Here is a 26,961-nt window from a genome sequence, read left to right on the forward strand (position 1 = left end):
CCATCACCTCCACTAGCTTTGTTCTTAGTGATGCTTCCTAAGGCCCACTGGACTTCACATTCCAGGATGTCTGGCTCTAGGTGAGTGATCACACCATCGTGATTATCTGGGTCATGAAGATCTTTTTTGTACAGTTCTTCTGTGTATTCTTGCCACTTCTTAATATCTTCTGCTTCTGTTAGGTCCATACCATTTCTGTCCTTTATCGAGCCCATCTTTGCATGAAATGTTCCCTTGGTATCTCTAATTTTCTTGAAGAGATCTCTAGTCTTTCCCATTCTGTTGTTTTCCTCTATTTCTTTTTTTTTTTCCCCCTCTATTTCTTTGCAGTGATCGCTGAGGAAGGCTTTCTTATCTCTCCTTGCTATTCTTTGGAACTCTGCATTCAGATGGGAATATCTTTCCTTTTCTCCTTTGCTTTTCACTTCTCTTCTTTTCACAGCTATTTGTAAGGCCTCCTGAGACAGCCATTTTGCTTTTTTGCATTTCTTTTCCATGGGGATGGTCTTAATCCCTGTCTCCTGTACAATGTCACGAACCTCCGCCCATAGTTCTTCAGGCACTCTATCAGATCTAGTCCCTTATATCTATTTCTCACTTCCACTGTATAATCACAAGGGATTTGATTTAGGTCATACCTGAATGGTCTAGTGGTTTTCCCTACTTTCTTCAATTTCATTCTGAATTTGGCAACAAGGAGTTCATGATCTGAGCCACAGTCAGCTCCTGGTCTTGTTTTTGCTGACTGTATAGAGTTTCTTCATCTTTGGCTGCAAAAAATATAATCAATCTGATTTCAGTGTTGACCATCTGGTGATGTCCATGTGTAGAGTCTTCTCTTGTGTTGTTGGAAGAGGGTGTTTGCTATGACCAGCGCATTCTCTTGGTAAAACTCTATTAGCCTTTGCCCTGCTTCATTCTGTACTCCAAGGCCAAATTTGCCTGTTACTCCAGGTGTTTACTGACTTCCTACTTTTGTATTCCAGTCGCCTATAATGAAAAGGACATTTTTTTGGGTGTTAGTTCTAAAAAGTCTGGTAGGTCTTCATAGAACCGTTCAACCTCAGCTTCTTCAGCATTAGTGGTCGGGGCGTAGACTTGGATTACCGTGATATTGAATGGTTTGCCTTGGAAACGAACAGTGATCATTCTGTCGTTTTTGAGATTGCATCCGAGTACTGCATTTCAGACTCTTTTGTTGACCATGATGGCTACTCCTTTAAAAATACTCAAAACCATACCTGAAAGTACATGACTTAAAAATCACAAACACATATGATCTCCCAGAGCCAAGTCTTGGTTGAGTTCATATATGAACTGATAACACAGTACTCCTGGACCTAATTTTCCTTGTTCCAGTCTCTTCTCCATTCCCTTTTCTTCTCCCACAATTTCACCATCCTTCTGCTCAATATCTCAAGAGCAGCTCACAACATCAAGGGAGGCACAAATAAATTTCTCCAAGGACACTAATAAGACCTTCTATCACACTTTATGACATTATAAAAGCCAAATCAATCAAAAAGAGATTTTTGAGTTAGCACGCTTCTTTCTAGTTCTTGCCCAAAGATCAATAATTCAAGACAGAAGGAAGACTTTTAGTAAACGGTAAAAACGATGTCTTCATCGAATGGAAGGAAGGAATTGGTTTTATTTTCATGAAGAAGGGGAAGCAATGAATCTAGTGAAAGTGGTTTAACAGGCAGTCTCAAGCACACTGAAAAGATGAGGACGACAGGTATGGTTAAACAGCACACCCCGCACAAGCTGCTTAGCCGAAGTCACATGTAAGACTGCTCTCTTGAGAAAGCACTCTAGAAGGGAACACCAAATTACTGAGTATAAAAATACGTCCATTATCTTGGTGTAGAGGCCATCAGCTTTAACGTGAAAGTGAAGGTAGCTGAGCGAGCAGTTCTTGGTCATTCTGCAAAATCATGAGCATCAGCCGGCCAGGAAATGCTGAGTCACAAAAGTGGGCCAAGTGTAGCCAGGGCAAGCCAGTATTTCCAGAACTAAGCAGAAACTCCAGACAAGATTGCCAGGGACCATTCAAGGGGCTGCACCCCTAGTTTGCCATGACGTTCATCAAGGTGCACACGCCAAAGAACTTGCTGTGCATGGGCAACTCTACTCATGCATGCGTGCATGCTAAGTCACCTCAGCCATGTCTGACTCTTTGCAATCCTATGGACTTTAGCCTGCCAGGCTCCTCTATCCATGGGGTTTTCCAGGCAAGAATACTGGAGTAGGTTGCCGTAAATCACAATGTTTGCCTCCTCAGCATATCCGGAATTCTGTCCAGAGGCAGTGTCCTCCACAAGACACCCCCTGGGTAGACATTTGGAAGGCACAGGCACAGTCCTCTCATCCATACACGTGGCTCTGTGTTTCGTGGTTTCATCTGACAGTTCTGCTCATCCCTACACAAGAAGCATCGCGGCAAGGGAGAGGAGGTCACCGATTTTGCCCTAAAAGTAAAGTCATGGTGGGACAGGGCTGGATGGAATTGAGTCACAACGAACCAAACTCTGGAGTTAGAAGGCCAGAAAGGGGCTCCCAGAATGGCTTCCAAAAGAACTCCATTTTGTCCAAAGGGTATTGTTTGTCCACAGGGTGCTTCATTTTGGAGCCTTGCCAGCTTCCTTCTTGTAGTATTTTTAAGTGATGATGCTGCGACAGAGAGAGAAAGGGAGCAGAGAATTTTGACTGAGATAGGACACCCAGCATGGATGCTGGTACCCATAGTGAGTGATTCTATAAGGAAAGTACTGACTTAAGAGAAGAGGTTTTCTGAGCCTGGTTAATAGGCCTGATAATACAGGTAATTGAGAGAGGCCATGACTGATTTCAGGCCAGATCCTGCTGCCTGGGGAGGTTTACCAGGGCTTCCTGTGGTCTGTTCTTGGAAACTAGGTATGGGGGGAAGAAGCTGCTGATGGTTCCAGGGGTCAGAAGTTTTCAGCAAGGTCCTCAAGGCTCCTAGGCTCAGAAGACCAGGTTCTCACACTTAACACCAGCTCAGCCTTCTTAGGGCAAGAAAAAGAGAAAGCATCTCTCACAGAATTTCTGCTCCGGAATCCAATAATGAGGTGTCAGTGACAGGCAAGGACAGACCTCACTGTCAAGGATTCACACTCAGCCCAGAAGGCCCCAGGGCCCCAGGATGGAACAACTGGTGTTCGGGAACGAAAAGAAATTTAGAGAATGAGTTCAGGACCTACCAAAGAATGAGCCCCAACTCTCAGGGGCAAGCAGTGAACTGGCCTTGCCCTTGAAAACACAGTGTTACTGTTGTCAGAAGTCAGGATCAATGTGCAAGTGACACTGCTTATACCTGATGAGAAGAAAAGCTTCCCCCCAATTTTTTCAAAGAAATCTGAGAAAGGAGACTAGGGGAAGAGATGCCTGTACATTGTCTTTAGCATATTCTCAGCAAAGTCTCAGGTAAGCCAGCATAGATAACAAAACAAAGGAGAAAAAAAGATATTATCTACAGATGTGTAAGATAAAGAGCTGCTGAAAAATTATGTTAAGGATCAGGATGGCAGCACATATAAAAATGACAGAACTGGAACTAAAGCAGATTGATGAATTCAGCTAAAAAGCACGTATTCCTAGATTTTTCAGAGATATGGGGTATGACAGGAAGTCTGTAGCCTGGGGAACAAATGTAAGATAATACAGAGGGGATATCACTGCTCTGACTGAAATTCCAAACACAGTTTCAACTTTCCCCCTCATCCCTCCCATCTTTTTATTGTTAGCCAAGAAGTCAAACAGGATACCCCTCTTCCTTCTTCCATTCTCTCAAGGAAAGGAATACAGCAGGGAGGCCAGCAGCTTCTTGGCTTGCTTGCCTGTGTTGTGTCTGAGTTTGAGGACAGGAATGGTGAGAAGAAAGTAGGAAGGAGCCTGGCTATTTTCCTGCAGGGATAATAAACAGCTCCCAAATACTGAGAACTGACCGCACTCAGAGTAACTAAGGGGATGATGACCTTTCACACCAAGAAAGGACAAAATAGTTTCATGCCTAAAACATACCTTAGCCATTGAATGAAATACTGGGATACTTAGAAACGACTCAACACAAAGCATGTATGTTACACATTAAAGGACAGATCTGCATTACTGGGACAGTACGGGACAACTGACCCTCTGTGCCCACCCTGAGCGGGGTATGTGTGTTGGGAGGCGGGGGAGGGAGACACCAAAAAGGATGCCTCCCTTCTCCTTTCCTCCTGGTTCCCTGCCTGCCAGCCTCTGATGTGTGATTTTGCCCTAGCATCACTGTTAAATAGGAAGAGGAGAGAAACAGGGGTAACCAGGCGCTCAGCACAGGGTCCTAGGGCTCTTTGACCCGGCTCAGGACTCTGAGAAGGACGGGAAGGGGCTCTCCACCCCACTGTGACAAGCTTTGGAGAGGAGGATATGATGACATGGCCTGAGGGCCAGCCATGGGCCGGATACTGTACCCATTTTACAGACGTGTAGTAGAGTCAAGCTTCACAAAGAGACTACTGGCCTTTGCCTTGCTCTTGGCTCTGGGAGGTGATCTTAAGCCCTCAGATTGTCCTGCCTGGTAAGACTGTCTGTTACTGGGAACTTAGGGCCACACCAGTCTAACATATGATTTATGGTGGTGGCTCTGAGCCATACTGAATCAGCATAACCTTCAAGAGGCTGGAGACTAAGGTCAGCCTCACGGGAAGACAGCAAGAGAAGACAGTCAGAAGCTCTGGGCATGGAATTCTTATAGACTCTGCTCTTTGCATCTCTTCCATGGCCTATTTTAATCTGTATCCTTTCACCACAACTGCAATTAGCACAGTTTCCAATAAGTTCTATAAGTCTTTTTAATGAATTATCACTCCAGAGGATGGTCTTGGAGACCTCAAAATTTGCAGCTGGTGTCAGAAGTAAAGGTAGGGCCTTGGGGCCTCCGAATTTTGTAGTCCCTCTACATTGTTGTTTCATTCGCACATAAACCCAAAGAAACAGGTGTTTCATTCTCACCTCAGAGACAGGGAGACTGAGTAGTTGATAGAGGTCATTGCCGACCCACAATCCCACACCCGACAGGTGGGGGACCTGGCGTTAACCACTAAGCCACAGCATCAGTATTGGAACTCTCACCTGGGCACGTGTGGTCCCGCTGCCACCTGCCGGACCACATCTCAGACTACCTCAAGAGCTGCGGACCAGTGAACAGAGGGCCTCGCTCTGAACAGCAGGCCATGCCGTGGGAGAATAAGGGGAGATCTCAGAAAGTGCTTCAGTAGGAAAAATAAAATAAAATATCCTATGCTGTATATAGATGCTGGGTGGTATTGTGACCTTACCATTTCAACTTTGAGACATGCCACCCAGGACAGAGACACCACATCAGCCCTGAAACCCAAACCTCAGACCTTTCATGGTCAAGAGTCACACCAGCCCTGGGGAGCGGGCGCCTGGAGAGAGTGATGCAACACCTCCCAGGACAGGACATTCCACCAGGAGGCCGGTGGAGGGGCTGCGTCAGGGGAGTGGAGAGGGGGGTGCACAGGGGGGGCTCCGGCAAGAGGAGGCAGACGGGGCGGCCAACGGTGGCACTGCCGCCTGCCCGCGTAGGGAGGGGCAGGAAGGAGGCTGCACACGCAGCAGATTCCCCGCCAGCGCCAGACCAAGCTGTGCCTGTCAATCCTGCCTCCGCGTCTTGGGAAACCTGGCATGGCCAGTGCCCTCAGCCTCCTACCCACACGCCCCAACCCCAGCTCTGCGCCATCAAATTAGTTTTATAAGAGCAGTGGATTTAATGCTGCCCTCCCTTAAAACAGTTCTGTGGGCTCTGCAGCCCCCAAATACACAACGAAGCAGGATGTCACTCCTAAAATCCAGATGCGTTGTATATATATATATTTTTTAAAGTCTGCTCCTGTGTCATTGTTTTCTACTTTATTTTATACATGTATACCAGGACAAAAAAAATTTTAGTTTATCGGATTATTCTGCTTTGGCTTTATCCTTGAGGCTCAAGAATCTAAATAATACCGCATCATAAGGAACCTTTGGAAAATGATACTATTAAGGAGAAAGGATTCTGACATAGAAATAACTGAGAAACAGTATTCTTAATAACAGAATTACCATCTGGGATTTAAAAAACACTCTGCAGGAGATAAGCTCTAAAACAGGTGTTATCATATATATGGAATTTAGTAAATCGGTAAAGATAATCCTGTATGTGAGACAGCAAAAGAGACACAGATAAATAGAACAGTATTATGGACTCTATGGGAGAGGGCGAGGGCGGGATGATATGGGAGAACGGCATTGAAGCATGTAAATTATCATATGCAAAACGGATCGCCAGTCCAGGTTCGATGCATGATAGAGGGTGCTCGGGGCTGATGCACCGGGATGACCCTGAGGGATGGGGTGGGGACGGAGGTGGGAAGGGGGTTCTGGAAGGGGAACACAAGTACAACCATGGTGGATTCATGTCAATGTATGGCAAAACAAATACAATATTGTAAAGTTAAAAAACAGATAAATAAACTAATGTAAAATAAAAAAATAAAGTAAAAAAATAAATAAAACAAGTGTTATTACCCTCCAGCCCCTCGGGGGTCCATGGATGGGTTTCAGGATGTCCCTGAAAACCGTGAAATTGAAATTGTCTGCAGAATCACACGGGTGTGCGCCCCAGAGCAATTTTTCTGAGGTGAAAGCCCAAAGCTTTCATCAGCTCTTTAAAGGGATCTCTGACCCTAAAATGTTATGAGCTACCAGCACATCCAGGGCTGGCACATTCTCAGTCTTGTTTACTCTCAAGACATCCCAGTGAATGAAATAGGGAATGAATAATCATCTCACTGGGCAGGAGGGAAAGGGCAGGGATAGTCCCAAGTTCATGAGGTGTGCCTGTCAACTTGATCAGCGGCTCAGGACCTCTTTATCACAGTCCACCTTGCAGGAATGTGGTGGTCCATAGACGTTTTCGCCAAATCAAAGATTTAGCACTTCTTGAAGACAGAGACAAGGGACTTCCCCCAAAGTCCAGTGGTTAAGACTCCATGCTTCCAAGGCTGGGGGTGTGGATCCCATATGGTGCAGCCGGAAAAAAAAAAAAAAGACAGAGATGGGGCCTCAGTCACTGAACACCCAGCACGTGCTAGGTGTGCAATCAAGGTCCAAAAGGTCAAATTCCTGGCATAGGAGATGCCTGACACAGCCATAGTAAACCAAACACACGCACAGAGGGTGCTCAGGAAATGCTTTTTATGGTCATGTCTTGCCTTATCTGCTATTTTCACTCCTCAGATGATTCACACACAGCAAAAATAATCTGCTTTGGCTACAAAAAAAAAAAAAAAAAAAAAGTACCCTCTCTCGGTCTTGAAGGGCCAGCTGCCCTCAGGGCAACAATATGACCCAGCATACCAGTGGCAGCAGGGACATCACCGGGCATCATGGCAGCTATTTGGGAGGAAAAGTCTAAGGTTCAGTAGAAGGATGCTGGGCAGTCTGAGTATTGGCCCTTCTCTCCTCTCACAAATGTAAAGTGAGTCAATGACTCAATGACCCAACCACCGTCTTCAGCCCCAGAAACAGCACTGAGGCCATCCTGGAGAAGCTCTCCTGCAAGGAAACACCTTCAAACACCCTCCAACAAAGCCACCTCAGTGCTGCAAGCACCCTGCTTTGAGCCAATTCAGCTGGAGCAGCCTGCAACCCGTGGGAACAACTTACATGCAGGAACATGGAGTGGCTGCCATTCCAGTGGATCTACAATTTCCTTCTGGGTAGGAAAACATTTTGGAATGAGATATTAGCAATGGATGTAGAATTCGGTGAATAGACAGAAAAACACTGACCTGCAGACTTTAAAAGAGTGAACTGTACAGCATGTGACAGGTACTTCAACAGAGCTGTTACCAACTGTAGGTACTCACCCTCTCCCTCCCAGAGCTGCTGGGAGAATTACCCAGCCTGTTGCTGCATCGCCCCTGGAACCTGAGTCTTGGGGCTCCTTGGTCAACAGCACTCTATATGGAACTAGTACTATCACCCTGTGCTCCAGGCTCCCTGGGGAGCAAAACAAAGGCTACAGAGGGACAAGAAGATTGGTTTGGGGGCAGGATCTGAGACCCTGGGTGGTGCAAAGAAAAACAAACACTTTGGCTTTATATGCAATGTTTTAATACTTTAAAGCAGAACATATTCACATATTACTTGAGTAATTAAAATTAAAATTTCAATGCCTACTACTATGCTAGAAATACCTTTTACTATTAGTCATTTCATGGCAAATAGATAGGAAAAAAATGGAAACAGTGACAGATTTTATTTTCTTGGGCACCAAAATCACTGTGGGCAGTGACTGTAGCCATGAAGTTAAAAGACGCTTGCTCCTTGGAAGAAAATCTATGACCAACCTAGGCAGCATAAAAAAGCAGACACATCACTTTGCCAACAAAGGTCCATATAGTCAAAGCTATGGTTTTTCCAGTAGTCGTGTACGGATGTGAGAGTTGGACCACAGAAGGCTGAGCACCAAAGAATTGATGCTTTCGAACTGTTGGAGAAGACTCTTGAGAGTTTCTTAGGCTGTAAGGAGATCAAACCAGTCAACCCTAAAGGAAATCAACCCTGAATATTCATTGGAAGGACTGAAGCTGAAGCTCCAATACTTTGGCCACCTAATGGGAAGAGCCAACTCATTCAAAAAGCCCCTGATGCTGGGAAAGATTGAGGGCAGAAGGAGAAGGGGGTGACAGAGGATGAGATAGTTGGATGGCATCACCAACTCAACAGACATGAGTCTGAGCAAGCTCCAAGAGATGGTGAAGGACAGGGAAGCTTGGCATGCTGCAGTTCATGGGGTCACAAAGAGTCAGACATGACTGAACGACTGAACAACAACAATAAATCATTTCAAATCGTCCATTCTAACAGTCATTTAAACACTAATAGCAACTAAGAGCCAGGAAGGCTTTACCAAGGAAACACTGCCGTCGAAAGAAATACAACTAAATTCACTGTTCCCAAATACTGACAACAGCCCTCCCCACCCAAGATTAACCAAAGGCAGAGAAAAGGAAAGGGTCAGAGGTGGGCGCAGGAGCAGGTGCCCACTGGGGAGCCCCCCCTCCCCAAATAAGAGGGGAGACAAGACTCTGCCCCCACACACCTCGGGCTGACATTTGAGGTCTCCGCATGCACTTGAGCTGTGGGGGGGGGGTAGTTGGGGAGCTCTGGCATCATTGCTGTGATGCTTATCACACCTATTTTTAGGCCTTCGTTTTATAGCTTGGTGAGCTGAGAAAGTGTGGAGAGAGCCAAATACCTGGCTACATTAAAATGTCTCCTGAGAAGCAGGGAGACGCTTTCATAAGCAAAGCCAGAGTTGGAAGCCACAGGGGGTGTTTGAAGATGACACCAATTAGGGAAGCTGCTGAAGAGCTTGCTGATTTGCCCTTGGGTCATACGCACAGGCGTGGTCTCGGAAGTGATGATTTACCGCTGGAAGGACTCTGCCCGCTTGGACCCAAATGTACGGCAGACACACACAAACACCGACCCTGCCTGTCCAGGCTGAGCCTACCCTGGTCCAGAGACCCCTGGAAACAGCGTTAACAAGAGCAAGCACTCCCACGGCCCAAGTCCTGGAGCTGATCAAAGAGAAGGCAGACAAAGTTCTAACAGCAGGCTGGGCCCGCATCAGGAAGAGTCCAGGTTGGACCTCTCTATGTTCATTCAACAAATAAATGAAGGACTTGGACATGCCAGGCATTGCTCTGGGTGCTGGAGATTCATTCAACAGGAAACAAAATCTCTCTTCACAAGGAAATTACATTCCAGTACACAAAGAGAAAAATCGATAAATGTATAATGTGTCCGGCGTGGGTAAGGGCTAAAAGAAGAAATGGAGGAAGGGGCCTCTGGATAAAGTGACAGTTGAGCAGGTGGCCGCATGAAGCAAGGGAGTGGATGCAGCAGGCATCCGGAAGACGAGGACTCCCGACAGCAGGTACAAAGGCCCTGGGGCACCACAGAAAGAGCAAGATGCCTGGGGAGAGTGTCCAAGAGAGGCCAAGAGTGAAAAAAGAGGACCTGAAGGTAAAATGGAGGGCCTTGCAGGCAAGACCTCTGGATTCTGTTCTGAGTCACCTGGGAGGGTTTCAAACAGAGAGAGAAAGGAAGTGATTGTATTTGCGTTTTAAAGGGCACCTCTGGCTACTGTTGGAGGGATGAGAAGGACATGGAAGTATCTGGGTGAGAGGCCATGGCAGCCTGGCCCCAGGGGTGGCAGAGGAGGTGGCAAGAAGTGTTAGGTTCTGAGTGTGTTTTAAGGTAAAACTAATGGGATTTGCCGATGGATTGGATGTGGGAGAGAAAGATGAAAGTCCCAGGTGACTTTAAGGTTTGGCATCTGAGAATATGTTGAGTCTCAAAGACATGGTGCCAACTGTGCTCTAAGACAGTACACATGAGAAGAGTTTTGCTTTTCGAGGATAGCAAGTGAAGTCCTGGGTACTCTCTGGAAGGAGCTGATCACCCACTGGTGGCAGAATGGGCACCGGATTCCCGAACATTGTGCCCGAACTCCCTGGCATCAAAGAAACAGCCCCGATAACACCAGTATGAAGGAAGGAGGCTTCAGTGCAGTGCTTGGAAATGTAGGAGGTTGGAGAGGGAGGCAGGACCCTTTTCACATTATCTCATTCAATCCTCACGAAGGACACATGTCTTCATTTATAGATGAAAATGACATTGCTGGATGAAACATCTAAAGTTTTAAAAATACTCATAGGAAAAACTCTTTATAATCTGGGATGGGAAAGGCCTTCCCAAACAAGATGCAAAACTCAGAAGCCATAAAGAAAAAGATTAACAAATTTGAATTCATAAGAATGTAAAATGTTTGCCTGATCAAAGATAAAAAGACAAAACTTAAAACTATGCACATACACCCAAGAGACAAAAACAAAAACAAACTCAAACTTATCTGTAAACAAAACTAAAAGCAATATGAGAAAATATTTACATCAATAACAGTTATCTATAATGTGCAGAGAATATATTCAAATCAGTAAGAAAAAGTCCAAGAAATACAGTTTTAACAAGCAAAAACTATGGATACCCACTGGCACAAAGAAGAAATTCAGAACTTCTGTGAAAGGATGCTCACCTCCCCAGCATTCAGAGGAATTCATGTGAACAAGGACCTCATGTTTTCGCTTTGGGGATTAGGAGGGAAGGGAGTGGAAATTACTCTGAGTCATCAGTCTGGCCTTTTTGGAACATGACATGGCAGAATCTGTCAAAACATTTCACATGTGTTTCCTACGACTCAGCCATTCTGCTAGAAGGCTCTATCTACAGATATACGTCCATATGTGTGCAAGAAAACATGCCAAATTATTCACTGCAGCAGTGCTGTTACAGAAAGAAAAAGCCATGACAGTAACAATTAAACGTCCATCAACATGGGTTACTTAAGCAAATTATCCATGCTATCAAATACAATGAAGTCTTTTAAATGAATGAAGTAGAACTATATGTATTAGCCTTAAAGATTTCCAAAAAAAAACATTACAGAATAATATGCATAATGTTACTCTAAATGTTAAAAAATAAAACACAAATTGAGTATGTGTATATACATCTATAAGGATGTAAATACAAAGGAAAAAAGCTAGAAGTTCCCAGTAGCTAGACTTTGGGAGAAGGGATTTCTATTGGGTAGGGGTGCAGAAGAAGAAGCCCCTCACTCACTACTCAATGCTTCTAAGGAAACACCAAGCTATTTAAATGTTTCTAATTATGAATTCATATTCCTTTCCCTGGTGGCTCAGACAGTAAAGAATCTGCCTGTAACACAGGAGACCTATGTTTGATCCCTGGGTCAGGAAGATCTCCTAGAGACAGGAATGGCTACCCACTCCAGTATTTTTGCCTGGAAAATCCCAAGGACAAAGGCGCCTGGTGGGCTACAGTCCGTGGGGTTGCCAAGAGTCAGACACAACTGAGCAACTAACACAACACAACAGACGATTGCTTGCAAAATCTTTTTAAAACTTTACAGGCTGATGATACTTGTTCAAAGTCTTTAATTGCACATGACAGAAACCCAACCCAAAGTCACTGAAACACAAAGAGGAGGTGGTGGACTTGGGAAGCTGGGGTGGCTGAGCCCAGGCCTGCTTCAGGCAGGGGCTGAGACAGCAGGGCCAAGCCTCTGGCTTCTGCCCCAGCTCTCACTCTGCTTGCCTTGGTTTCTCATCATTCTCAAAGGATATTGCCACATGGCAGACACAGCCATCCTGCAGAGCAGCCCTAGTGCAAAAGGCACTGTTTCGCTCCACTGATTAGTCCCAGAGGAAATGCTGATGGGGGTGACTTGAGAATGGAGTACTTGGGTCACCTGCCCACTCCAGTGAGTGAGGAAGCCCCTCTTTCACATCCCATGGTTGACAGGCCCCCTGGACCACGTGGAATGAATGGGTAAAGAGTATCCTCAAAGGATCCCAAACCAGGCAAAGAGGGACAGGAAAGTGTGACAGGCAGATCAAGCAACAGACAACACAATCTATGACAGACTAGAAATCAGCAAGATCTGAAATTACTGCCCGATGTCGCACAGCTAGGCGATGGCCAGGGGACGCCAATCTCAGGAAGCCCTGTGTGTGTGAAGGGGATGCTGGGGGCCTGTCATCCAACAACTCAAAGAAACCCTTCACATTCCTTAAAGTTGCCTCGAGATTATCACCCTTAGAACCAAATGAAATTTGCAGATAGAATTTTGCTGGAGAAAGAGCAGTAAAGGGAGAGAGAAGACAGCAGAATATATACTCTTTAGAAGGAAAGTTATGACCAACCTAGACAGCATATTAAAAAGCAGAGACATTACTTTGTCAGCAAAGGTCCATCTAGTCAAGGCTATGGTTTTTCCAGTGGTCATGTATGGATGTGAGAGTTGGACTATAAGGAAAGCTGAGCGCAGAAGAATTGATGCTTTTGAACTATGGTGTTGGAGAAGACCCTTGAGAGTCTCTTGGACTGCAAGGAGATCCAACCAGTCTATCCTAAAGGAAATCAGTCCTGGGTGTTCCTTGGAAGGACTGATGTTGAAGCTGAAACTCCAATACTTTGGCCACCTGATGCGAAGAGCTGACTCATTTGAAAGGACTCTGATGTTGGGAAAGATTGAGAGCAGGAGGAGAAGGGGACAACAGAGGATGAGATGGTAAGATGGCATCACCGACTCAATGGGCATGAGTTTGGGTGGACTCAGGGAGTTAGTGATGGACAGGGAGGCCTGGCATGCTGCGGTTCATGGGGTCTCAAAGAGTCAGACATGACTGAGCAACTGAACTGAATGAATGAGAGGAAAGGATAAGATGGGTCGCAAAATAAGCTGAAAGAACAAGAAAATTAGGAGGGTGTGGTGAATTAAACATAAAGACTGTTGTTAGAGACCCCTTCACCAACTTCATAATTTATTAAACCTGTGTTTTGCATTGGGGAAGGAGCCATGTAAAGAGAAGGAGCAGGTATACCACTGCTCTGCCTGCTCCATCTCCAGAAGTCAGCACTGAAGATGACCTCACTGATGCAAGTGACCATAATGGGATACAGAGACAAAATAAACATGACTTCAATACAGAGAATCAACTTTTCTTTATGCAGGATCCAAATGCATAAGGAAGAAAGTTCAGCCAATAGATAAATGAAAAATACAATAACAGGAAGGATAACAGGCACAGTTGTAAATTCAAGTTTTCCATATTGTTTAACCCTTTTACTCCCGTACTCCAGCCATTTATTCAATAAATACCTGCTTACTCAAATACCCTCTGCCTTCTGAAACTCTGACCACTCTTGGGCTTCATTCAAAATTAGGCTATAATCTACATTTTGCATTACTGAATCAACCAGCCTACCTCAATCCCAAACCACACTCTTTCAATGGTGGTTGAGTGTATGAAGGTAGATGATGCATTTTTTAATTATGTTGGCTGCCACATAATTAAGATTGCCTTCACCCAGGCCTGGAGAGCAAGAGAAGCCAGCACTCTGGTGTTCAGGCATGGAATGGTATCCTAGCCCTTGCTGCATCGTAGCAAATGAGGTCACATCTTGCCTTGGATGGAGGGATCTGGGCCTGCTCTAACCACCCTCCTCCCTGTTATTAATAGCAGGAAAGATACTGTTACACAGAGGATGCTTAAATGCCTGGAACTCTATCTGCTGCTCCCACTGGGGGCTCCCATTGGTTACAGAGCACCCACAGCTCCCAGTGGCTATTCCTGCTCTCTGGGGGCAACGGTTCTTTCTGACTGTGGCCAGCAGATGCTCTCATCAACAGGTCACTCAACTATCCTGGTAGCAAAATCTCCTGCTCTCAAGCAAAGTGATCTTCCAGGGGTGCCTTGCGTTGACTGCTCTTGGGGTCCTCAGTGTCTTACCCAACCAGCAGTTCTAAGACAGTCCAGCAGCCCTACCAGCATGGGTTGATGCAAGGCATCACTTCAGATAAGCCCATGCCAGGCCAGCCTTCTTTGTTGCAACAATGGTACTGAAGACATTTGCCAACAAACTCCTCCTTGACAAAATCTTTTCACTGCCCTCCAAGGACTTCCGGTATAGTTAACATTTCTAGCTGCCCAGCATGGCTAAGACCCAAGCTCATGAGCCTCTTGGATCAGGGAATCCCCCATCTCCCTTAAGAGTAGATATCTCCTACTATCCCTCAATCCCAAGTGTGCCAAGGCCCCAGTGTCCACTCAGTGGGTCTGCAGAAGTCCGACTAATTCCTCCAGAACCCCAGATGCAGGATCAGATTGCCTCTGAGGCTAACCTCGGGCACAGACCTGCTTAACCCAGGTCCCCACCATAGATGGGTGAGCATCACCCTTGGAATATTCCTGGGTTTTGATCCTCTTAGACATGCATCTTCCAGGGATTAATAATACATCAAAATATCATCTATCTTCACAAGCAAGTATTTTTATACTGTTCCCAACACGTCTAATGAGATAGCTCTTTGGAAAATACACTGATACAGAAATAAGGAGCTCTAGATTCTGGGTCCACACTTGCCACTCAGGAGCTGGGAAGCCTGAAAAAAATAGCCATATGCCTAAACCTCCGTTTCTTCACCTGTAAACTTGGCTTAGACCTTAGGGAATGGTTGTGAGACTGGCATTAAATTGGTGAATGTGAACACTCTTTCAAAACACTATGCAAATTCTGGGTGGTACTAGTTCATTTATTCTTGTAGTTGCAGCAAATACATATATTTGATTTTTAGAATTTCTTATCAATGTCATAATTACTCAGCTTACAATACTAAATTACTAACTACCTACTCTGGCCCTTAAGTGTGCAAAGTATCACAAGAGACCCCGAGCGGTTTAAGGCGTGGTCCTTGGTTCCTTAGTTTCTTATCCTCATCAGGGCTATAATATAATTTAAAATATGAGTGCAGAGGTCTCAGAATCTCATCCCAGCCGTGTCCCCCACTTAAGATAGAGGGAAACTGAGGCCCAGAATGGTTAACTAATAATCAACAGCAGCTATAATGCTAGCTAACACTTACTGTGTATTACTCTGTTTGGAGACTTGCTTAGGATGGCCCAGCAGGACTGGAGCCCAGCCAGGCCTGGAACCCAAGTGTGAGTGTCCAGACTGCTTGGCCAGGACTATTCCCATGTACATATAAATCCAATAATTATGTACAGATGTGAAAGATGTGAAAATTGGACCACAAAAAAGGCTGAGCACTGAAGAATTGATGCTTCTGAATTATGGTACCAGAGAAGACTCTTGAGAGTCCCTTGGACTGCTAGGAAGTCAAGCCAGTCAATCCTAAAGTAAATCAACCCTGAATATTCATTGGAAGGACTGACACGGAAGCTGAAGCTCCAATACTTTAGCCACCTGGTGCAAGGAGCTGACTCATTGGAAAAGACCCTGATGCTGGGAAAGATTGAGGGCAAGAGGAAAAGGGGGCAACAGAGGATAAAATGGTTAGATAGCATCACCAACTCAATGGCTGTGAATTTCAGCAAACTGGGAAATATCGGAGGACAGGGAAGCCTGGCATGCTGTAGCCCAAGGGGCTGCAAAGAGTTGGACACGTCTTAGCGACTGAACAACAATGAAACAAATCCACTTCTCTGCATCTGTCCTGTTAGTCCAGCCTCTATGTCCACTACTTGTCTTTGTGATCCTCATATTGAAAGTTCTGAAGAGTACAGGAAAAATAAAACAAAAACAAACAAGAACTGAGACAGTGGGTAGAACAAAAGAATATTACAGCAGACAGACCAGAAGAACTGAGGCTCAAAGAAGACGGAAGAAACACTCAAAATATGGAAGCCAAAGTGATGGGTGACCTAAAATGACAGAAACCACTTCAAGACACTCTATAGAGAGTATAACAAATGTAGTCATAGATGTGCTGGAGAATTACAGAAAAGGCAAAAAACTGTTTCTGCCAAACAGAAACACATATTTGAGTCTAGGTGATAAAGTAACACCTATGAACATGACAGAAGAGTAGTTACTGAGGTCTCCAGAACAGGTTATTCGCCTCAATCAATACAGACTGAAAGGAACTTCCCTGGTGGTCCAGTGGATAAGGCTCCACGTTTCCAAAGCAGGGGACATGGATTTGATCCCTGTAAGGAACTAAGATCCCACATGCTGTGCAGCACAGTCAAAAAATAAAAGTAAATTAAAAATAACAATATCAATAATAAAATAATCTTAACAAAATAAAGACTGAAAAATTCTAGAAAGTCTTTTCATGTCATGATTGAACTATCACGTGTCTGTTAGTTGATCAGTCATGTCTGACTCTCTTGAAACCCCATGGACTGTAGCCCACCAAGATCCTCTGTCCATAGAATCCTCCAAGCAAAAATACTAGAGTGGGTAGGCATTCCCTTCTCCAGTGGATCCTTCCAACCTAGTGATCAAACCCGGTCTCCTGCATTGCAGGTGGATTCTTTATCATCTGAGCCACTAGGGAAGCCCAACTAAATTGCAGTAGTCATTAGTTTAAAAGGACTCAACTCTGTTCACAATTACTACTACTACTACACACACACACACACACACACACAAAACCTCATCTGTGGTCTTAGGCCTTGGAGACACTGATAAGAACCTCCCTTGCAAGCCACTCCTCTGGAGGAACCTTGGGAAACCTGGGTGCCCCCTTCCAGCAGTGACATCTCAGGACAACCTGTCCACACAGCCTCCTTGCTCCTCAAGTAATGGCAGTCCCACTAACTGTGGCCCAATGTCACCTGTTCTCCTCCACATTCTAGGGTCTGGAGCTCACATGGGACCTATATCTCCAAGGTGAGGGTCCTATTTCTACTTCTCCCCCTGAGCCAGGAGCCCAGAGCAGGTAGTACGTCCTGACAAAGCAGGTTGTCCAACTGGGAAGCCAGCTGCAGGGGTGCCCAGTCTCCGCAGGAGACTTTGGGAAAAGTCTTCTCTCCCAGCTCAGAGAGGGAGGGGCCGGCCTCCTCTTCAATTTTCAAGCAGCCCTCAGGAGCCCTAACACTTAGTTATTCTCTAAACTTAGCACCAGAGGTGCTGTGAAACGAGAATAAGAACAGTATTTACCTCACGGGGTTGTTGTGAGGATTAAATGAGTGAACACAGGGAGCACTTAGGCCAGTGTCGGCTATAGAAGTGATTGTCCTCTTCACTGGAGTCTTGGCTGCGTTTCCAGACTGTTGGGGGGAAGCTGCTCAGCTCGATCACCAACCTGTCATGCTAAAAACCACCTCAAATACAAAGCACCATGTTCAGCTCGGTCATGGCTCAACTGCTGGTACCTGCTTCCACTCCTTAGCACGATGTTAGTGCTAAAGAGATGGCAGATGCTAAGGGATGAACAGCATCACAAGATAACGGTCGAATTCTATGGCTTTCACACTTTCTGCTTTTTAGCAATGAACTCTTTCCTCGTGTGAAATAATAGGTGGAAGACAAAAATATAATGCTGATGTGATTGAAGGAGTTCTGGGAGATGCGAGGGCAGGGACCTGGAGGGGACCCTCACCCCATCCTGTCCCTTTGCCCTAGCCCCTGGGGCTTCAGGGGACACAAGTGCAAAAGCCAGCGAATGGATCGAACATAACATTCTCTTAACTTCAGATGGGTTCTCATTCTGCTCTACTTTGAGCCTTATAATTTTTGAAATTACAATTTCTCTTTGAAAAGCATAGAGTAGACCAAAGCATTTCTGCCCATAGATAGAAACATAAAAGATGATCGCTGGGCATCAGGGCAGAAATTGCCCTTTGCAGAGGGACTGGACAGAGGCTGGCTGGAGTGGGGGTTGTCCCAGACTGGCCTGGTGTCTGGTCTAGTGTTCCCAGGATGCCCTTAGTGTTGCCCTCTCCAAGGCAGGCATCCAGGAGAACGCCCCGGTCACCCCCTAGTTCTCTTACTCTCAACCCGGCATTTAATTCCTGGCCAGTCCTCAACCAGCAGGAGGGCTTTAGTGGTGCCACTGTGCATAGCAATGGGGTGAGATGTCAATAAGAGTTTTGAGGCCAAAGCTGTTTATCTCACACTGGATCTGACCCCACATCAGAAGAAGGACAGCCCTGCCCCGGTTCAAAGGCCAACTGCAGCTCTGGCCAAAAGCAATACGTTTCCTATCTTGTTGTTGAAGGGTGAGAAGAGCATTTAAAACAAGAAAAAACTACAAGACTTATAGATGATACACACACACAAGAAAAACAAAGAAACACAACACTTGATAGCCAAGGACTTAAAATGAAATAAGATGCCATCAGTGCCTCCTGTAAAATTGGATCCCAGGCCCAGATTATCCTCAAGTTTACAAACACCCACTGAATATTTCTGCCAAAATAGTACCATCCGCTCTCGGCCACACACGCGCCAAGCCATTTCTTGACCCATACTAACATTTTTCTGACTGCCCTGCAGGAATGGGAACCCTAGCATCCCAACTCTGTAAGGCTGCCTGCCAGAACCAAAAGGAGATGTTCTTTTTAAAGCTAAAATGAATGAGTCAGTTTGGGTTTTTTAGCTTTACTGTTTCTCCTTCCTACCCCTGCTTCCCCTATTACAAAAATAATTCCTACTGGTTGTAGAAACTTGAATTCAGAGCCATAACATAAAACAGAAAAAGTGGAAATCCTCTGAAATCTCAGCCTCTAGCAAAAGCCACTATTAATAATTTGAGAAACAAGAGTTTCATTTCACTTATCCTTATCTAGCAAAAATATGTGGAATCTACATATTTTAATAGATACTAGTAATGAAACAGGGTTCTAGTTTTATATCATATGCAACAAAATTAAAATGTTCATAAACATAGACTTACCTGTGAACTTTGAAAATAGTTGAAATGTATCTAAATGAGAGTCCTGTATGATCCTGGTCCTCACAATTCATATTTAGGGAGAGAGAACTGGTAAACCTCTGGTTAGGATTAAGCTGGAAATTCAAAAGCCTAAAACTAGTTTAAGGTGAATTACCAGGTGGCTGATTCATGGGACCAGCTACATACTTTGCAGAGCCCAGTGCAAAATAAAACGGTGGGGCCCCACGTTCAAAAATTATTAAGAATTTTCAAACAGTGATACAAGAGCATTAAACCAAGCACAGGACCCTTCTAAGCATGGGGCCTTGTGTGACTACACGTGTCACCTGCCAGTCACATTACTTTAACCATATGATTACCAAATCTTTGTATTTTTAAGGCTTCAGATCTATCATGTTTGCCTTTAGGACCATTCACTTTGTTTTCTAAAAATGTTTATCATTCTTGAAGGAATGAATGAGAATTAGATGAGACTAAGGCCAGGAAAAACATGTTAAAAAAAAAAAAAACATACAAGAAATTTCCCAGTGGTCCAGTGGTTAAGGGCTTCCCAGGTGGCACAGTGGTAAAGAATCTACCTGCCAAGGCAGGAGATGCAAGAGACTTGAGTTCGATCCCTGGGTTGGGAAGATCCCCTGGAGGAAGAAATGGCAACCCACTCCAGTATTCTCGCCTGGAGAATTCCATGGACAGAGCCTAGCGGGCTCAGAGTTGGACACGACTAAGCGACTGAGCACACGCACACAAGCGGTTAAGACCTCACTCTTCCGACGCACAGATTCAGTCCCTCATGGGGCCCTAAGATCCCACAAGCTGCTCAGCCAAAAGCAAAACAAACCCCCCCAAAACAGTATGTTTTCAGCTTGACTTTGATTAAGTTATATGCTTTCTGACATATTTTCCAGTCAGAATGCACTGGTTATGCAGCTAGTCCTGGAGAAACACAAAACAGTCTGGAGTATCGACTTAGCAAAAATAAAATCTTAAGCTCCATTTCACATCCAAAAATCTGCAATTGAGATTATTTACAAGAGATAATTTTCTAGGATAAATTTTGTAATAAGCTTACAGTTTTTTTAAAACAACAAAATATGTACCTCTTTCTACTCCAGTAAGCCACCACTAAACAGACTTGCCTTAAAAGAAAGGGAAAAGAAAACCTGAACACTTGCCAGATTATACTGTATAAAATGAAGAATTCTCTTTAGTCTCTTCAAAGCACAACAGGTTCATTTTACAACAACGACAAAAAAAAAATTTGCTACATAAAATAGTCATCCTAGCAACTCCCTGGGTCATTTAAATGTATTTCTATGTTTAACATGAGCTAGGTCATGAATAAGAATAGCTTGATCTTTAATACATGATAAGAATACCAAGAATTCTTTCTAAACGTCTATAAAAGGCTCACCAAAGCCAACCAAAGGCCCGGACCACATTCTTTGGCAATTATCAGTGTGAGGAGGCGGCAGAGAAAGAAGAGGAAAGTGGTTTGTAAAAAGCCTTGACTACACCCCAGCCTCTTCATTTAAGAGAAACAGCTGCAGGGCTCTTCTCGCCCAAGCAAAGGAAAATCACTTGTGTTCCTGAGGGTCACCTTTCTGATAGACAATCTAGACAAATTGTCCTGAGACTCCCAACCTTTCAGCCCAGGAGAGACCAGAATGACCGTCCACACCCAACATCGCCTTCTGATTGATGCATCTTGGAATCCCAGGGAGAGGGCTTCTCCTGGGAGTCTTCAATAGAGTTGTTCAGTGAACTCTGTGACACAGTGAAAACTGTGACTTTTCCTGGGGAAATGAAAGAAACAGGACAAGGGAGGTAGGTCTGTGACTGGGCAGCCTGAGCTCCCTTCTCAGAGTACAGGGCTAGTCCCAGAGACACACAGACGTTGCCCCTGCCTTTCATCAGTGCTGAAGCCCAATGTGGGGCTTGCCCAGCGCAGGCAATGAGATAAGCCTTTGTCTCTAGAGAACTTAAAACAAAAACCACTAAAAGCCACTTTCTTTTTCTTATCACCAAGTATCAACAATTCTAAACAATGTCAGTGAGAAGCTATTCTTCTTGGAAAGCATCTTTTGTTAGCTTAAGTTCTAAAATATCCCTGCAGTTACTGTTGAGCTACCTGAAGCGAAGAGCCGACTCATTGGAAAAGACCCTGATGCTGGGAGAGACGAGGGCAGGAGGAGAAGGAGGTGACAGAGGATGAGATGGTTGGATGGCATCACCGACTCAATGGACATGAGTTTCAGCAAACTTGGAGAGATAGATAGTAAAGGACAGGGAAGTCTGGCATGCTGCAGTTCATGGGGTTGCAAAGGGTCGGACACGATTTAATGACTGAATAACAACAACAATATATATGTAAGCTTCAAATGACCATATCTGTATTATTTATCCTTTGATAAACATTGCATTTACAGGAAAGGTAACTTAGAGCATCCCTAGCTTTTCAGTTGGCCCTCATCCATGCAAACCAGACCTCAAAAATAAATTTATAATAGATCAGAATCTTGATTTCAATTCAGACACAGTCCATGTCTCCAATCCATACAGTACTGAATATTCCCGTGTTTAAGCCAATTTAAAATAAACAGCAATAGCACAGTGATTGTAGAAACAAAGAAACAGAACTTGAGTTACTTTCAATTCAGTCATGCTATGAGACCACTTGGATCTTTTGTTCCTGTTTAAAATTTAAAACAGTACAATAGCAAACTGCAAGATGTGATAATTTTGCTTGGAAGTATAAATTTTAATTCAGTGAAATACTAAATTTAGTGAATTTATTTAGTGAAATACTAAATTTGAGTAGTATCTTTAAACCTTAAATGTATTGTTTTTCAATTCTTTAGTGTTTACAATCTAAAGAAACCAATCAAGAAAATAATAAGTACTGGTTACATGATTTTTACTGGAAATAATTTGGTCATTTGGAGGACAGGAATGTGAAAAATTATCTGCTTCAGATGTCAGATGTGCTAGGTGAATTTTCACTGCACTCCATCAAACTGACCCCTCTTCACAGGAAGAACCAACATCCTTCCAGGGCCTGGGAAAACCAGCATGTGACCTGGCCAGGAGTGAGTCCTTTGTCCACAATGGTGACATGTTAAATCCAGCTGGTGCTCCAGCAATGCCATGCTCTGTTCTCTCTTGTAAGCACAGAATGCCCTTATGAAGGAATTTGATCATTGTATTTGATCAAAACATACTTTTCATGCAAAATTGATGCTTTTCCTCAAATTCAAACATTTCCAAATTTTTCTCAAATACAAAAGACCAGCAAATTTCCAATTTCAAGCAATGGTGGCACCAACATGGAAAAACCTTTCCCAGATCTCCACTCTCTCCCCATCCCGCACCTCGCACCTCTGCACCTGTCCACTGGGTTTTTCAAGCCATCTACAATCAGATAGCACATAATTTTTATATATGGGCTCTTATTTGCAACCACTCAATTCCCACACCCAAGGTAAAACATTCCTGAACACAAAAACCATCACCATACCATTTGAATCTCTTTCCCTTGCCTATCTCTTACATAGTCTTGAACGCATTATAAAAGTCAGTGGCCCATTTTAGCTTATTTAACAAATACTTACAAAGTACTTACTATAAATCAAAGAATTGAACATAAATTTACTGTCGAGGGGTACAACAAAGTGTTATGTTTACAGTAGTAAACCTAAACATGTGCCAAACCACCCAATAACTGCACTCCTGGACACTCCTCTCAGAGAAACGAACACTTAAGTTCACACAACAACCTGTACACAAATGTTCACAGCAGCTTTTCTTGTAATAGCTAAAAACTGGGAAAAGCCTAGATGTCTTTTAGGACATCATGAGTGAATGGTTAAACAAAGAGGTACATCTATATCATGGTATATTATCAAGGAAGAAAAAGGAATGAACTATTGATAGACTCAAGAACTTGGGTCAGTCACCAGGAAATTAATATTGAGTGAATAAAGTTAATCCAAAAAGGTTGCAAACTGTAAGATTCCCATTTATATAGTATTGTTTTTAAAGGCTGCGCCACGCAGCTTACAAAATCTTAGTTCCCTGACCAGGGATCAAACCCACATCCCCAGTGGGAGAAAGCCTGGAGTCTTACCAACCAGATTGCCAGAGAAGTCTCTAATATTCTTAAAATGACAAAATATAAGAAATGGAAAACAGATTAGTCTTTGCCAGGGGTTGCTCGAAAAGGAGAGATGTGGGTGTATTTACACAAGGGCAATGTGAAGAGTCCTTGGATGATGGAGCTGTTCAGGATCTTAATTGTGGTGGTGTAAGCATAAACCTACACATGTGATAAATTGCACAGAACTAAATGTACACACATATACAAATGAGTACACATAACACTGGGGAAATCTGAATAAGACAAATGGATTGCATCAGTGTTAATATCCTGGTTGTGATATTGTACTACAGTTTTGCAGAATGGAGAAAACTAGATAAATGGAACATGGAACATGAGAACTGTCTGTATTATTTCTTACAACTGCATCTAAATTTATAATCATAGCAGGAAAATCTGCTATAATCATAGCAGAAAAGCAGTAAGCTAACAAGAATATCTCAAACTAATAATATTGACTTATTTAACACTTGTAAGTGAGTGAGTGATAGTCAGTCAGTCATGTCTGATTCTTTGTGACCCCATGGACTGTAGGCTGCCAGGCTCCACCACCCATGGAATTCTCCAGACAAGAATACTGGAGTGGGTTGCCATTTCTTATAACACTTACAAGAAGCTTACTAATTGCCAGGTAATATTATAAGCACTTAAATATCATCTCATGACTCCTCCTAACTACCATAGGTGGCATGACTATTACCATTCCCATTTTACAGATAGAAAAACTGAAATACAGAAAAGTTAAATACTTTGCCCAAATGACACATAGCAAATAGGTTAACTGATGAAATTGATCCCAAGGCAGGCGATTCTTTATGAGGATTATTTTGTCATACAAGTTTTTTTTTTAATTTTTTTAAACATTTATTTACTTATTTATTTGGCTGCATCAGGTCTAGATGCAGCACGGGAGATCTTCATCACACCATGCAGGATCATTCATTGTGGTGCATGCATTTAATTGCTCCGCAGCATGTGGACTCTTAGATCCCCGATCAGAAATCGAATCTGTGTCGCCTGCATTGCGAGGCACATTCTTAACCACTGGACCACTTGGGAAGTCCCCAAGGCAGTCAATTAAGATCCAGAACTCTCCCCTCAGAGATCTCTGCATTTCACTTTCAAAGTCTGGGGACCACCAAACAGACTAGACCCTGGAAGCTGACAGTGGTTCTTCTAGAAGATTCCCCAAAATCCAGGCCGAATATCTGACAAATCCTTCTGACCATAAAGTCAACCATAAACTTCCCAAGCTGTCAACTTTAAAGGAAGTAAACGAATTATCAGATTCTAGTGTAAAAATCTCCCACCAGGTGAGAGGATGAAAACTTTTAACACAGGAACAACTTGCCACAGAGTAAAGTCTACACTTACCTTTGTCACTTTTGCCAACAAAGGTCAGAAGATGGAGGTAAGAGTTAGGCATGTTTGGGAACACACTGCAGGGCAAGAGTGAGGAGCCATAAAAAGCAAAATGCATCTGGGAGTAGATGAAAGGGGAAAGCTCAAACAAGACCATGTAATCATGTCAAGCTCTGCGAACTCTGACCCCAGCTCTCGCCCTGCTGCCCTGTCTCCAGCACCGTGTCTTTCCTGGCATCTGAGAACGGACCTTGGGGAGCTTCCCACCTTATCAGCTTCAAGCCCACTGGCTCTTACAAATAAGAGCCAGGGAGGGCCCTGGGGATTGAAACCCAGAACCTGTGTGGTATTCTAGAGTAGCAGGCCTATAGCAAGGCCATCTGGCTCAGAAGATTTTCAGATTATCAAGTGGGGAAGGCAGGAATGTCACGGCTCTGTGGGTGGACATGGGGACATCCATCAAAAAGACAGCTACCATGAAACCACAGTCTCCCTTTCCCAATGGAGTGGCACAGAACTGGGGTATGTGCATGTGCTGGTGTATGTGGACAAATCAAAGTCATTTTAGCAGAGAAATCACTTCCCAAGATTCAATACTAGAAAGGGCAAAGGGAGGGATAAAGACCCAGATTTTTCAAAAGACAAGACTACCAACCAGAGGGCACTGTAACTTAACACTAATCGTGAATGCTCTGGCTCAGAGTTCCCACTGGGTAAATAATGTGAACAGTATGTTGCCAGTGGTCCAGGCTGATACAATGCACCATTCAGAAAAAGGGGACTGGGTACCAGACTGCAGGGGTCAGAATTTATTGGTTTCTAAGATGAGAACTCGTAGATATTCTCAGATGAGTTTTGGCTCCTCAGTTGATGAAAATTAAGCTCAACTAAGAATTCTGGAGTGGAAGAAACTAAGAGGAAATGAAGTTTTTCTCAAACTGTGATTTTACGAAAGAATAATTGGGAATGGAGTTGGAAATGTGCCCTGGGAAAATGGAGTCTTAGCTCACTCGGTCACCCAAATGACTGGGATCCATGTCAGTTTTCACACCAATAGCCACTTTCCTGGTGGCTCAGACAGTAAAGAATCTGCCTGCCATGCAGGAGATCCAGGTTCAATCCCTGGGTTGGGAAGATCCCCTGGAGAAGGGAATGGCAACCCATTCCAGTATTCTTGCCTGGAGAATTCCACGGACAGAGGAGCCTGGTGGGCGACAGTCCATGGGATCATAAAGAGTTGGACATGACTGAGCGACTTTCACTTTCACTTGCAACAAAGATCAAAATGTTCTGCTCCCAGATAAGAGAGAGGTAAACAAAGACATCGTTCTGTTGCCCTCCCTCCATCCCCCACTTCCTGCTCTGCCTGTTGGCATGAAAGTACATGATACTTGGGTCAGCCACCCTGGGAAAAGGAGGCCACAGACATAAGAACAAAAGCATCAAGGTAGACAAATGGGAAGACCCTGGGTGGAGTTCCTGAGGACCCTGTTGAACCACTAAAGCAACCCTGGGCTTCCTGCCTCCAGACTTCTTGTTAAGAAGATGATAAATGTCCCTCTGATTAAACCTATCGTTTGACTTTTCTGTTGTCAGGCAAACATTTGTCAATTGACATAAAGCTCCCATAATGACTTTGCTCAACAACTGTATTATAGCTGCCAAAGTCACATTCCCTAACTGGCCCATGGCTGAAAGTTGGATGAAACCTGTAGACCTCTTTATCCTTGTATCTAAATCTGAAGCTCCCACGTAACACAGTGTAGCACCTATAAAGCTAGCCAGCCTTGTCATCTGGACCTCAGGAGTTACTGCCAAAGGCACAGTGAGTAAACACAAACACATGGAAAGGAGGATCGATGGGGAGGGACAGGAAGAGAGAAGTACAGGGGGAAAAAGAGACAGGAAACATGTGCTCTTTAAGAATGTGCATTTTTTTCTTTTCTTTTTTTTTTTTTGAGGGATGCCCTCGTGCTTTCAAAATCAGCACGCTCTGAGTAAAAAGCCGCCGAGTGCCTGATCTCCATCATCACAGAGCTCTGGGAAGGCCAGATCCCATCAGGGGAGCCCCTTGGCC

At 44.2% G+C, this 26,961-nt stretch overlaps 1 protein-coding gene across 12 annotated transcripts in view; it reads right to left on the reverse strand.

The window, feature by feature from the left end:
* The window catches only part of RBM20 (RNA binding motif protein 20), a 199,105-nt gene that overhangs the window by 119,792 nt on the left and 52,352 nt on the right, over nt 1–26,961 (reverse strand). The window lies entirely within an intron of this gene.

The sequence above is a fragment of the Giraffa tippelskirchi genome, chromosome 2 (genome assembly GCF_054371585.1).
Source record: "Giraffa tippelskirchi isolate mGirTip1 chromosome 2, T2T-mGirTip1v1.2.pri, whole genome shotgun sequence".
NCBI lineage: Eukaryota > Metazoa > Chordata > Mammalia > Artiodactyla > Giraffidae > Giraffa > Giraffa tippelskirchi.